Raw genomic sequence first — 15,256 nt, forward strand, 5'->3', positions numbered from 1 at the left:
TATAAATATGACCACATTTCATATACAATCCTAACTTTTAATAAATACAAGACTTTACTACAAAGACATTATAAACTATTTTCTCCCTCGAGGTTCGTCAATATAGTTTGGTTTGAGACGCACAACTCTGAAAAAAAGAAAGTCATTGCAAGGTACTTGACGTGGACCCTAACTCGGCGTGTTACCTTCACGTTTGAATATGTTACGTCTACCACTTCATTTCTTTGTTTAAACGATAACGTCTTATCGATACATAGCACTACCAAACTGTTACACAACTTTGAAAAACAACAACTGAATTCTCTTCTTTGTCAAATTAATAATGTTATGTATTATTAATTTCTTTTGGTGAAGTTCAACCATATTTATTTTCCTAAGATTTTGGTTATAATATTTTTATAAAAATTTTAATGAATTATTTTTAATAACTAATAAATAGAGTTTTGAAGTTGTAATCTAATAGTTGGTTGGAGAAATTTGGATTTTACAAATCTTATAGTCTAATTCGACAAAATTATGTATACCTAAAAATTGTTTTGATTTCTTCCATTTAAAAAAAAACAGACACATTTATATAGTTTTACAAATAATTTAATTTATATTTTTGTCGTTATTATTATTTAATTGAAAAAATGAAAAAGATATACAATGATTGACATAAAAAGTTTAAAGAGATTAGTATTAACCAATAGAATTCTATATGAAGATGAAGATTTATTACATTAAATGTAAAGCATGATATTGGTTTGTGATTTATCACAATGTTGGTCATTGTCAATCTTTTGACGTTGGAGATTAAAGAGGACGGCAAAGTGATAATGAGATTTTTTTATTTATTTTTTTGATCGGTAACAATTGTATCATTTTAATATGGATAGATGTGTTTTCTTTTTATTAAATGAGTTTTTTAATTATAAATTAGTAATGTTAATTATTATTATTTGGTCCAGTGAATGGGAGAGTAGCTGGTTTTTTTAAAGCCTAAAGAGGGCTTAGGCAAGGTTGCCCCCTCTCTCCGCTCTTCTTCGTCCTTCATGTTTCTGTCCTGAGTTTTTACCTGGATCAGAAATTGGTTGACCAAGAGATCTTGGGGCTCAATATAGCAAGAGGGGTTAAAAATGTTAATCACACCCTGTTCGCGGATGACACCCTCTTATTAGGGGCTGCCTCTGCCAGATCTGCTTCAAGATTCAAGGAGGTCCTGGACGATTACAGTGAAGCTACATGCAGTGGTTTAAACAGTGGTAAGTGTAAAATCTTTTGTTGGAATATTTCGGCTTCCACCCTTTCTGCCATTTCAAGAATCGTGGGCTTTACTGCTTCCCTCAACTGGTCCTCCTTTACATATTTGGGCCTCCCCATCTTCCACAAATTGGCTTACAATAGAGATTGGGTCCCTCTGTTGGACAAATTTAAGGCCAAAATCCAAGCTTGGGGGTTCTCATGGTTAAATCTCGCTGGCAAAACTGTCCTCATCAAATCCGTTCTCTGTAGCCTCCCCATTTTTCAATTCTCTGTAATTCTAGCCCCTTCAGGCATCATAAAAAAAATGGAAGCCTTCATTCGCAAGTTCTTCTGGAAAGGGGGCAATCATAATGACAGGAAAATCCCTTTGGTAAGTTGGGAGAAAATCTGCAAGCCTCAGAGCGAAGGAGGCCTTAACTTTAAGGAAAGTTAAGGCCTTCTTCGCAGTAAATATTTCAGGGGAAAGAGGAAGAGATGTTTCGACGCCCTTCTACCCACCACAGGCTCGCAGCTGATCAAACTCTGCCACAAAGCAGTCCCTTTAATCAGAGACAGAGCGTATTGGATTCCAGGAAACGACAAAGAATGTAAGATATGGGAAGACAACATTATGATGCATCCCCCTTTATCGTCTCACAGTTCTCTTCATGCGCTGCGTTTGTGGTTGGACAACGCAGGTTGCAACACTCTTTGGGACATCTCGCAATGGGAAGGCAGAATCTGGTTGCGCTGGAGACTCCCTCCCGTCCCTCCTGAGCTGTCTCAAGCACGCGACCTTCTTCTTACCTTGTTAAACGGGATGGCACCTCTGCGCGTGGGTAAGAAGGACGCCCGTGGATGGGGAGCCGCCCCAGGGCTGTACACGGTGGCGCAAGGTTACAAGTGCCTTCATGATCGTCCTTACGTCCCCCCTAACCCTATTGTTTGGAACGGGATCTGGAACTTCAAATCCATGCCTAAGGTCGATTCTTTTTGCTGGCTGTTATGCCACAGAGGGATTTTAACAGCTGACAGATTGCAGAAGAAAGGATTTCATGGTCCCTCTCGATGCCATTTATGTTGTGACAGTGAGGAGAACGCTCAGCATATCATTCTGGACTGTAAATTTTCAAGAGAAATCTGGCAAGGCCTTCTGAGTTACTGGAAATCTGAATTCACTTTACCTATGTCTATATCAGATCTTTTTGCAAACTGGCGGAATTACTACCCAGAAACGCTCCCAAAAAATGAAAGATTCATAGCTGCATGGCTCTCCTTGCCGAAATTCGCTTGCTGGCAGATCTGGCTCGAGCGTAATAGAAGAGTTTTCAGAGATGAAAGTCTAAACTCACAGTTCATCATCATCAAAACAAAATGCCTTTGGAAAGAAAGTCTTGGGGATTATCTGCCGGATTTGAATCTGAGCCAACATGACTTAGATTGGGGTGCCTCGATGGACCTCCATTTCTCTGGCGAAATTAGGCATCACAAGGCCATAAAAGAATGGCAATTCAGAGGGAAGGAGAACGATCTTTCGGATTTGCTCCTCAGGCAATCCAGATTCTCTTTGTTCTTCGACGGAGCAGCGAAAGGCAATCCTGGATTGGCTGGGGCAGGAGGAATTATAAAAAATAAAGAGGGCATAACAGTGGCAAAGTTCGCTTGGGGATTAGGGCAGTCCACCAGCATGCAAGCTGAAGCCTTGGCACTTCTGCAAGGTCTTAAGCAAGCAAAGGCTATTGGTCTCTCAGAAGTCAGCATTATAGGAGATTCTCAAGCCATTATCAAAGTCTTAGTAGAGGATTCCTCTCCTGTAGACATTAGACTGACAAGAATCATTTCAAGAATCAGAACCTTGATGAAATATTTCCGGACTACAACTCTCCTCCACGTTTTGAGGGAAAACAATAAAGCTGCTGATTTGGAAGCCAACAGGGCAGTTCCTCTTTCCGCTGGCTGTCTCTTGGCAGACGGAATTGAGAGCTGGGACTCCATTCCATAAAGATTGTCATGTTTTTCTGCATTTTGCTGAACCAGTTTGTTTGCCTATTTAAGATAGGGAAAATAACAGAGATAGACTCGATAGTCTCGAATAAATCTTGCAGGTACCCAGGATTTGGGGCCTTTGATCAGTTAGTGGAAGAAAGTTTAAGGGCTATGCCCGACCAAATGTAACCGGTGAAAGGCATTTTGGCCAAAGTCTAATATAGTCCCATACCCGTTCTTGTTAATATATATATATATATATATATATATATATATATATTATTATTATTTGATGTATGTGATGATTATTTTAATAAGAAGCCATATATGGAAATATATGTTAATTATTTTTACATTTAAGTGAGATTTCTTCATGTTATATGTAATTTGAATTTATAAGGATATGAATATATAAAGGTAGGATATATATATATATATATATATATATATATATATATATATATATATTATAAGTAGGTTTAACGCATTGTTTTTAGTTAGTTAGTTAGTTTGTTTGGTGTTTAGAGGAATTGGCAACTAGGTTGGGCTTGTATGCTCGTGACATGAGGTCGATTTCGACTTTTACCACTATAACTTCTAGGTGAACCCATACGTGGCCCCATGCATGACACACATGGTACAATAGGGGGAATTTGAACTTGGAACCTCAAACTTCACAAAGACTTGATATCCAAGGAATCACCACTCAAGTTGCCCTATGGGAACAACACATTGTCATTAATTATGTCACGAGTTGCACGCGAGTGCATGGGTCAATGGTGGGGCAGTCAGCTGCCACGCACCCCACCTGCAATCAAATCTCGCTTTGTGGAGCTGCGATGCAGCATATAACAAGTTTCTTGTATGATGTGACGGATGTGTCAGATGCCAGCTTGTGGCTGATATGTATATATGTATTAAAAAAGAGGGTCAATAAAGCTTGTGATGGGAACTAGCCCCTCCCTTTATTTTAATTATGTCACGAGTCATTCATTAATTTTTTGATAAGTGGTTAGTCAATTTTGTGTGACGAGTTATTCATTAATTTTTTTTGATAAGTGGTTAGTCAATTGTGTGTGATATAATAAATTTAGGGATATAATAAAAAAATTTACACCTCTGCCCAACGATTTGACTACTAAGTCTACAAAGGCATACATACTCCACCCCCTCTAGTTTTGAACCTGTGACCTCTTAGGAGGAAACACATGCTCTTAACCATTAGGCCCACTCTAGTTGTATATTAGGCCCTTTCTTTATAATATATTGTATACATAAAGCTAATTTAAATCATATAAATATGGTTTAATTTAACTTATATAAATAATTTTCTCCTATTGCATTATTTAAGATAAAATATATTAATTTAAAAATACATTAAAATATATAATTATTAATAAACATTTCATTATAAAAGTGCATTTAATTATATAATTGTTAAATATTTATTTCTATATTTCATGTATTATTTTTTACATTAAAATGATGAAGAAAAAAAAAATAGTGAGATTTTTTGGAAGTTTTTCTAATGGGTTTTTCCGATCTAATTTCTCTGAACTTTAACAAGAATTTATTGAAATCACAAGCTTGATGGGTAACCATGCACAATCGAAATGTCTTAAAAAATTTTCAATATGCTAAATCGATATATAGTAAAAAAACAGTTTAAATAATACAAATCAAAATTTCACCTCAAAATTTTTAGCGAAATTCCAGCACCACAAAATCCAAAAAATCACACTGAAAATAACTTAAAAAATTAAATAAAAGAAAAAATATTATAAAGGAGAAACGTATGTTAGAAAGAGAGCTTGTGCACCAAGCACGAAAGTACTCACAGCTCATTTTTAACATTTAAAACGGTTCCTATCTCTTTTGCAAAAAATTCGAAACGTGCGTTATCATAATGACCAGCGTTGTGGATTAAATATTGTGACGTGAATCGGTAAAAATATTGTTATTCTTCGGAATATGTGTCGAGTTTCAAATCTTCTCGATTCTTCTAACGGTGTTGTCAAGTAAGATTATAAAATTATTATAAAATAATGATTTTTATATATTGGATGAAAGATTTGAAAATTTTTAGTAAATTTGACCAGCATAAATTTTTATTTAGAGTTTTGTTTTTAAATGATTATGATAGTTATTAGTATTTATTAATAATAAGAATGATTATTTAATTTTATGGTTAATTTTTTATGGTTTTGGAAATTCCATAAATTAGGAAGTTAGTTTTTATCGATTTACAATTTTGATTAAATTTTTAATAATGTGTTTTAATATAAAATTAAATCAGATTTTCAAATCAATCTTATTATTAGAAATAAAATTTAGATTATGATGAAACTTTAAATATGTCTAATTTGATTATGATTAAATTTGTGAAAATATTATTAGTTTATTTTATGTTTTTTAAACCAGAATAAAAGCATTATATTAATAAAAAGTAAAGTTAGTGGTGATTGTATAGTTTTAAAATTGTTTTTGTTTGGCCAAATGCTCGTCTTCCTCATACATAAGGAAATAGGTTAACAACCCAAGACTTATAGGCACATGGTAGGAGTGGAAGCCTACCCCTTAGTAACCAATAATAATTGTCCTAAGGGTTGGTTTGAAAACTAAATTAGAATCAATTTTCTCGTTATAAAAATAAATAAATAATTATATGTGAACTTCTATTAAAACTAGATAATTCTCTATTGTTACAAAAACCAATTCAAAACATAGTGTATTAAACACATTCTACGTGATCTTGTTGGTGGCTTGCTTGATAAAAATGTCTAAGATTCTAACAACCTTGAAATATATAAAAGTAAGTGAAAGACTTGGTTATTGTTAGCCTCATCTTGCCCCCCTCATCAAAAGAGCGTGATTTCTAATGTTTATAAGTTCATTGGTTCATTGAGCTGGTGGAATATTTCTTCTTCTTTGTAGTTCATCTTCAAATAGTGAGATGCTTGATTGTCGAACGCTGAAGTTTGATGTTCTTTGTGAATATTCAAGATCAACTTTCTCACCAAGTTACATTCAACTTCAAGAATGTTTCCATATATGGAAAGGAATGTTGTCTGGTTGTGATGTATGCCCTCCTTATGCCTTTATAAGACATTTGTTATTATCCCATTGCGAATGCACGCTAAATTTCTAAACTCTTCAATACTTAGGTTCTAATTAAATGTTAACATGCTGCGAGCACTGTGGTGTCTCCTCTGAGCTTCCAATTTGAAATGGAGGGGGTGATGCATAGTGCAATCCTAGTGCACATTGGGGGTATATAGTGTATAATATTGCCTCCATTTTTCAATAAAGTCTCATTTCAAGGTTTGAGGCTATAATAGCAGCCCATTGCTTGATGGAAGCGTGAAGGTCATTTTTTACATGAAAGAAAGAGATTTCCTTAAAAGGACCTACTTTTTTTTTTGCTCTTGTTGTGATGGATGTCAATTTAAAGTTTAATTGAGTTGCTTTCTAAAGGATTGTCTTGATGATAACCATAGAGTGACTACTAATATTTAAGATTTTGAGTTTTTGTTTGTTTATTGGCAATTTGGATTCCTCCTATTTAGGCATACACCTTCACTTGATTGTGGTGGCTTGTCCCATGCCCCCATGCATATGAAGTTATTATATTTTCTTTGGGATCCAAGAGTATCCCCGCACACTTACTACCATTTACTCTATGACCTTCTTCCTCACATAATAATTAATTAATTACCACATATGTTTGCTCAACTCTTATATCCATTATAGAATTTGTTTTTTTTTAAGGAAAATGGCATGGTGGTACCCAAGGGATGCTTCCCCATATTCATGAATGGTATCCTTGGTAACAATGCTAAAATAATTTGTCTACTTGTGGGATGGTCGAGTGCCTAACACAATAGGATGTTATCCCCTCCACCTTGTTTCAAATCCCACAAGGGGACATCCTTGGATTGTTATGATAAGAACCAAGGAGTAGGTTCCCCCACCCTTGTGGAGTCTCTTCTCTTTCCAAGTCATAACTTTTTGGTATATTTGACTTACAAGCTGTTGGATATACTATTGGTGTTATAATGGTAGCTATTAGATTACTCTAATGAGTTAATGATTCACCGTGGTCAAAAAACAAATAATAATTTAATGTTTGTTCTTGTTTGTTAAAAAAAATCATGATGTCCTTATTGCTCTTCACTTTACAATCACATAAATTAATAGCATGCTAATTTTAGTAAAAATAAATTATTACAAAATATAATTAAATAAAAAAACTTATAATTAGATCATCCATTGATATTATAAAACACAGTTTTTAACTCAACACTCATGAGACATAAATAATCGACAAGAAGTGTTATCTAAGACACTCCTTGTGTGAAGGTAGTCGGTTTGAAACCCCATGGGTACAATATATCTAGCCATTTTACATGTTGGCATTGTCCAAACTTCATGCAATACCTATGCCATTTTGATGGCTTAGGTGTCCTGCAAGTCATGAACAACCCCCCCGGACCCCCGGGGTAAAAAAACTCAATAATAAACAATAATCTAAAATATAATTTTGTTTAGTCAGTCACATTTACAATTTCAAAAAATGATAATTTGAAAGAAAAGGAATTCATAACAAATTACTTGGAGATTTTTTTTATGAAAACCAATGTATACTTATCTTACATTTTTGCCTTTTGTATCGAAATCACGTGATACAATTCTTGGTGAGATTGCTACTTTTTATTGCTTGAAATGCATTTTTGAAAAATTAATTTAGAGCCTTGAAAACCTCAAAGCACTTAGTATATACAAATTTAACTACTCAAATATGCCATTCCAGTGATTCTTTATCAGATTTTAAGTAGAACTCATTAGAAAATATACCCAAAAAATATAAAAAAACATATACGGTTTAGATTATGCTAAATTTTAAATTTCAATTTAAACTTTGCATTAAAATAGTATGAACATTGAACACATTGTTTTTTTTTGCAAATAATATTTTTGCGCCGAGAGGCGCATTCTACAACCCAATATGAGGGGATGTGTAAGTATGTCACCTCTCCAATAAAAAAATAATAAAATAAAAAATTTAATGTGAGCCCAAAAAAAATGTGAGCCATATACATAAAAGAACTACAATACAATTCAACACAAAGAATCGGAAATCATACTCCAAAATCTTTTAATATTTCTTTTACTTAAATATCTTAAAATGAATCTTTAAAAGGAACAACCATATCTTATGCATAAATCAAAATCTTTAAAGACATAAATATTTCCACGTCAAAGTTGTAATATTTGAAAATATTAATTTGATGTAGTTTTATTATAAATTTTATTACATTAAATCTAATATTAATATTAAGATATTATAATATTAATATCTCTAGATTTGATAACTTTGGTTTAATAATTTGAGGAAAGGTTTGCATCTCTAGAGATTTGATCTCTCTTAGCGCAAAATAGATCTCGGGTTAGATAGATCTAAGTTGGTAGTTATTATAGTGAAGCACTAAAATGCACATTTATAATTTAAAAAATCCCTTTAACACTTAGTAGCAGAATCACAATACTCATAATTTTAAATATATATATATATATATATATATATATATATATATATATATATATTCTATTTAATTGTTGGTGGCTTGTCCTGGGCCCATGAATATGAAGCTATTATATTTCCTTCTGGATCTAGATTCAAAGCCCTGAAAAAACTCGAAAGATTTAATCTATATAATTTTAACAACTCAAATATACCATTCCAACAATTTTTTGCCAAGTTTATGATAAAATTCATTGGAAAATATATTTAAAAGAAAACAAAAACATTGAAGGTTTAAGCTATGCTATTTTTTAATTTTAATTTAAACTTTGCATTTTTTTGTAAGTTGATAATTTTCTATTAATTCATGAAGTGATTACATCGTGGGAAGATCATCTTCCAACAAATTAAGGCCTCACCCCTACTGGATTTGTTGGCCATTAAATACAAACAAATAAAAATTGTAATAACTGCACAAAGCTATAAGACCACATGTTAATGGCCCAACAGAACAAAGCTGAGCAAAAAACAAAATGTATCTGACTTGCCTCATTACACATTAACATTGTTGGGATCCTTAGCAGCATTACCACCCTCACTAGGGCAGTGAAAAACACCGTGTACATGGGACTCCATATGGGCCATACATCCTTCGAAGCTATCCATTCAGTCTTGCAATCTCTTTTGGCTGCAACGGAGTGAGTCTTGTTAGTCTAGAATGTGCCATTGATTATTCTGAATATCATTAAGAAAACTGATAACTTCATTGCGATCATTGTTGTCGTCTCTGGTCTGTTGCTCAACTGATTCTTGGACAAGGAAAATTTGGGCTTTGAGGGAGTCGAACGGGGGTGGAAAATATACTCTTCGAAGTAAGCCACCGAGAGGCTATTCCAACTCACCATCATCCATCGACGAACCTCCTTGAGTTCTTTCTCCTTGGCCTCATTATCCCCCACCACATTGAGGTCTGCCTCTTTGTTGTTGCATTGGTGGGACTCGATTACTATTGCACATGACCATAACAAATAACCCCATTACGTCAATACAAATAGAGCTTCTCACCTGGATGCACACCTACTTGGAAACTAGAGGGGAAACCGTCACCGCTTTTCGTCTATGATGGACAATCAACAGTGTCCATGGAGCCCTCGATGTGAACACCGAGATCTCACCACAAACTACAAACATCTACATGTACCACCAAAAACCAGAATTGACCATGACCACCCTTTTGAACAGGCGAGACTGAATAGAAAGGTTGACCACCACCTTGACCTTCCCACAATTATAATACCAAGACTTTTCAATGAAAAACCTTGCCAGACGACCCCCACCCTTCCAGCCTTGCCGTTGAAGAGTTGAAATCGACACCAACACCCAATTCACAACCGGGTAGAGGAAAATACAAGGCCCCCTAGAGGAGAAACACGGTGAAAGGAATAAACATGTCCAACAGGACCACTTACACCACAAACATAACACTAATTCTAACTAACTTAATTGACAGTTGAGCCACACAACCATAGAAAACCAAACATGTGTTCCAACCTGGGGGTTAAAGGATGAGTTACCTGAGAGAACCCGATAGTGGCCAGTCTAGCCTCCCTTCCACTACACAACCCAACTAACTAACGAAGTCCCTCTGTGGAATTTTGGACACCATGAACCAAATTATATGAGATATTCAAACCCATAGAACAATTTGAGCCTGTGTCCCAAATTACCACTTGGGAGGCAATTGATAGTCAAACTTTTCCATACTCGATCGCTTAGAACATGGGTGAAGAGGCACACTAACTAGTGAACAAACTTGCTGCTCTAGAGAGGCCACTCGTTGAACTGGTGTTGACAATTCCCTATGTGACTCCAAATTTGATCTCCCGAATTTTGGAAATGCTTATCAAAACCAATGTCATAGGTATTATAACCCTGACACTTGCGTGAATGTTCTTCCGCACAACTCCTGGCTTTGCGTGCTCAACATGCCTTGACGTCATGATTTAATGCTTTCTCCTTAGTTATATATATATCTAACTTAACAAAATGAATTTTTTCACAACATTTTATTTTGCTTAATTTTAACCAAAACCCTACTAATTTTTTTGAAAACTTAAGTTTAAGTTGTTTAATCTATAGAATTCGAGTGTCTCATGGGTTTTTCAAGGTGTTGAATCCATTTATGCATTCAAAATATATTTTAAACAAAAAAAATCACATTCTTGCTTGAAATTGTATTATAAGTTAGATTATATATATGTGTGTGTGTGTGTTTAACTCGTAAAATTTAGGAATTTACAATTTCACTCCACGTTAATAGTGAAGGTTTACTCTTTACAACTACACACGGAAAAATTCACACATTCAAAACAAGTATAATATTTAATGTAAAAATGTTGAAATCTTTTTATCATCATTTAATAAATTCATAAAGATATATCAATTTGTCTTACTTTAAAGATTTAAATGGGGCGCTTAACAATGTGGGAGTGCAAACTCAACTTCACAGAAAATGCCAAAGATGAGGACAACACTAATGTTGAATGGAAAACTATAGGTGAATGGGAGAATGATCTGTCTGTAGTGGGATGTTGTCACTAGGGTTGTGGAACTTAGCCAAGTTTGGAATGCTCCTTGGAATAATTTATTTCCCTCACATGTGGCTTCCATCTTCAACTCATTCCCATAAAATTTGAACATAAAGCCTCATAAAAACTAAACCCTACAAATTCAAATATTACAAAAACCAATTCATTTATACTACGATTGTGGGACTTGGTCAAGTTTAGAATGCTCCCTGGAATAATTTATCTCCCTCACATATGACTTCCACCCTCAACCCCTTCCTATAAAATTTAAACACAAAACCTCATAAAAAAAAATACAAATGTTACAAAAACCAACTAATTTACAAAGGACACATAATCTTATACAATTAATTAAATACATAGGAATAACAATATAAATATTTAATAATCTAAATCATTAAAATTAAGTCTAACATTTAACTGACAATGCGCACACTTCGGAGAAAGAAAGAAAGAAATAAAATTATTTTAACGTCCACGAGGCTAAAAATAGCCTATGGGAAAGATTGCTTCTTCATATGGTTGATGTATTCGACCCTTTTCCTGTGAAGCCTCACAATAAATGCTCCCAACTTCTTGACAAAACCTTCGCTAAATAGATTATCCCAAGAGCTAGCTGCCAGAATATCTGCATAACTTTCCTTGCTGTCTTTGAAGGCCTCACATTCTAAAATGAAATGCTTTTCTGTTTCCACTTTTCCGGAAGAACAAAAAATACATACTCTTTCCTCCCACACTTCTTTTGGCTTTTTCCAACGCCCTGTTTCACAACGGAGTTGATGAGAATTAGTCCTTAACTGAGCAATAAGAATTTTGGTTCTCCAAGAAATATTGGCCTATATGTATGTTTTTTGTTGATTATCATTAGTGAGATTAAACACTCCAATATAATACTTTTTCTTTCTCCCTAGCTCCTTATCCCAAGTACGCTTGTGGAACTTATCCGTAACAAAAGTTTTTATCTCTTTACTATTTATGAGACGCACGCTCAAGCAAATACCCCATTTACTAAACCATTTGTTATTTTGCTGCATCCAAGTCTTTTTTCTTTTGCACAATATGTCTTTAAAAACAACCTTAGGCCATTCGACCTCTTCCATTTGATCAATTTTTTTTAAATACTTTATGATTCACACCATAGCAATTGCTTCAATAGGAGCAACCCCTGTTTCACTTAATAAGATAGCATAAGGAATTGCACTTTTAATTTTGAATTTGTTTATAATTAAACGCTTTTGAATTTTCTCAATTTGTTTCCCCTGCATGTCGGATGTACTGTTGTACCACAATTCATAACCAAAGAGAATCACTATAATCACTAGAAGCCCAAAAAGAGTTTGAGTGATTTTCCATTCCCATAACTTTGCCTCTCTACACCTATTTTGAAAAGCATAAAATGCTTTCTAACCCTCCAAAGTTCTTTTATTTCTACAACCATCCCAGCTTAGATTTTTGTTGAAATCAATTCCGAGGTATTTGTAATCCACAACTTCTTCCAGAATGTTGCCTTCAAAGTAGAACTTATGCTCGTTATGTTTTCTTTTTTAGGAGAAAAGCACTACTTTCATTTTGCTAATATTGATTTGCATCCCACACTTCTACAAAAATACTCAAGGGATAGTACGTGCTCTTGCAAACCAAGAGTAGATTTAACAATCAAAATAAGGTCATCTGCATACAAAAGAAGCCTTATAACAAACTTGCCCAAATAGATATCATCGCCCCCTTGCGAATTTAATCACTCCTCAAGCTTGTTGATATATAAACAAAAAATGGTAGGAGATAATGGGAAACCTTGCTTGACCCGATATCGTTTCTAAAACTTTCAGAAATGCCTATTGAAGTTCTAATTTTGACTTTCACCTCTTCATACAGCCTATGCACAACTGCTCACAAATGTTTAGGAACCCCAACATCCTCCATTATGTGCCAAAGCTTATATCTAGGAACCGTGTCAAACACTTTTTTGAAACCAACAAAGCAACAAAATACTTCTTCCTTTTTCTCCCAAACTTTTTCAATGATGTGCCTTAAGTTATATAATGATCAAATGTGGAATGTTTAGGTCTAAAACCTGCTTGCCCTTTAGCACGCTTATCTCCTTCTTCTGCCCACTTGCTGATTTTATTTTCTAGCATGCTTCCAAATAACTTTGCAAACAAAGAGTTTATCATTATGGTCCTATAATTGGAGGGATTATTAACGTTGCCACTCTTGAAAAGAGGTATTGCCATACTAGTTGTCCAATCTGTGGGGAACCCTTGTTGTTTGATGTTGTTGAAAATTTTTGTAATTTGGGATGCAAGAATCTTTGAGCCCCACTTTAGATACTCCGCTTGGAGTTCAACTAAGTCTTTTGCTTTTCCAACACCCAACTTCTTGATACCCATCTCTACCTCTTGCACTGTGAAGAGTTCAATATCAGTGTTGACCAAGGGGGGAGGGTCAACCTTGGGATCCTGCTCATAGAGTTGTCTTGCATAGTCAAACCATTTAGAAGCCGTAACACTGTTTTCAGTTTGCATCTTTCTTGGTTGGAGCTCCTTCTAAAATAATTTTGGATTATTTTTCCTAAGGAAGATTAGTTCTTCCCTCCTTAAAACCATGAAATTGACCTTTTCTTTCTTAATATCTGCTTGTAAGCTTTGAGCTTTATTTTATCCTTGTTTGACTCTTTCCACATTCTCCTTGCCTTTTTGCATTCCTTGTCAAACCAAGCATTAACTGGAAAGCAATTTGTTTCAGAATTCTCAATTTTTGCTTTTTTGCACTCTGCAAGTGCACTTTGAATTAAATGTGTTAATTCGTGATTATGAAGGTCGTGAATTGGGATTTTTTCCTTCTCGAAGAGCCTTTCTAGCATTATTTTGAAGGTATTACAATTTTCTGGAGACAAAAGAATTATGCCCTTTGGAAGATTTTATTGAACACATTAAGTTTTTGACTCTAATTGTTTTTTCTCAATCCGAGAGAAACTTAAATAATTTGGCATTCCTCGTCGTGTCACTGGTGAGGCAATTTCAAAAGTAGAGATTTGACTTTCACGAACCTTCTTGCCCAAAACATCATTATTAGATGTATATGGCATTAAGAACGCGTTGACTTGTTATTAATTATTGTATTTATTTATTATATCGCACAAGTAAAATGATTAAGATAAATAAATGATATTATTTTATTATGTTAAATAAAATTATTTTTTATAAAAATAAAAATAAAAAATTAAATATATAATAAAAATATAGTTAAAATAAGTATCATATAAAGTTAAAAGATCAACATCCACATATTTTTTTTGGATGGTGATAAAATATTTTCCTTATTTTATTATAATAAAATAAATGTATTATATATTAGTGTTTTTTTATTTGGTGAGAAGATTTTTTTATTTTTGTGATATTATTTTGTTGATTTTTTTTTGGGTGTTGAAGGGAAAGTAAATCGTAAAGTGTGCATTCAAGAAAGAGAAAACTAGATTGGGACCAAGAACCTTCTTTTATATATATATATATAAACCTTTTTAAGTGTGAGCTATTTTTTTACTAGATTTACAGAAAAGCATGAATCAACCATAAGAAACTATGTAGAGAGCGAGAGGACAATGTCTAGATAATAATAAAGCATACAAATTGTTCATAAAACAATTGTAGTATTGCTACACAAATTATGTACTTAGTGCCCTTGAAAGTAAGTCCCTGTATGGTATGTGATAAAAAACATGGCCTCTGATAAAAAACATCGCTAGAAGTACTATCACGTTGTTCCAAAATCTCCCATGGGCCTTCATCTATTAGTAATACTTCTTTCGAGAGGCAGTTTGCTTCTTTGTTACTTTCTTTGTAGATTTGAGAGCATAAGAAAAAATTAAAAGAGTTTTTAAGTTGGATATTTTTTTCCAAAATAGGGAAGAGTAAAATGTTTTTGCATGCTTGTGTGT

Source organism: Pinus tabuliformis, chromosome 1_2 (assembly GCF_031772625.1).
Source record: "Pinus tabuliformis cultivar Carrire ecotype Pingquan chromosome 1_2, CPIR1, whole genome shotgun sequence".
Taxonomy (NCBI): Eukaryota; Viridiplantae; Streptophyta; class Pinopsida; order Pinales; family Pinaceae; genus Pinus; species Pinus tabuliformis.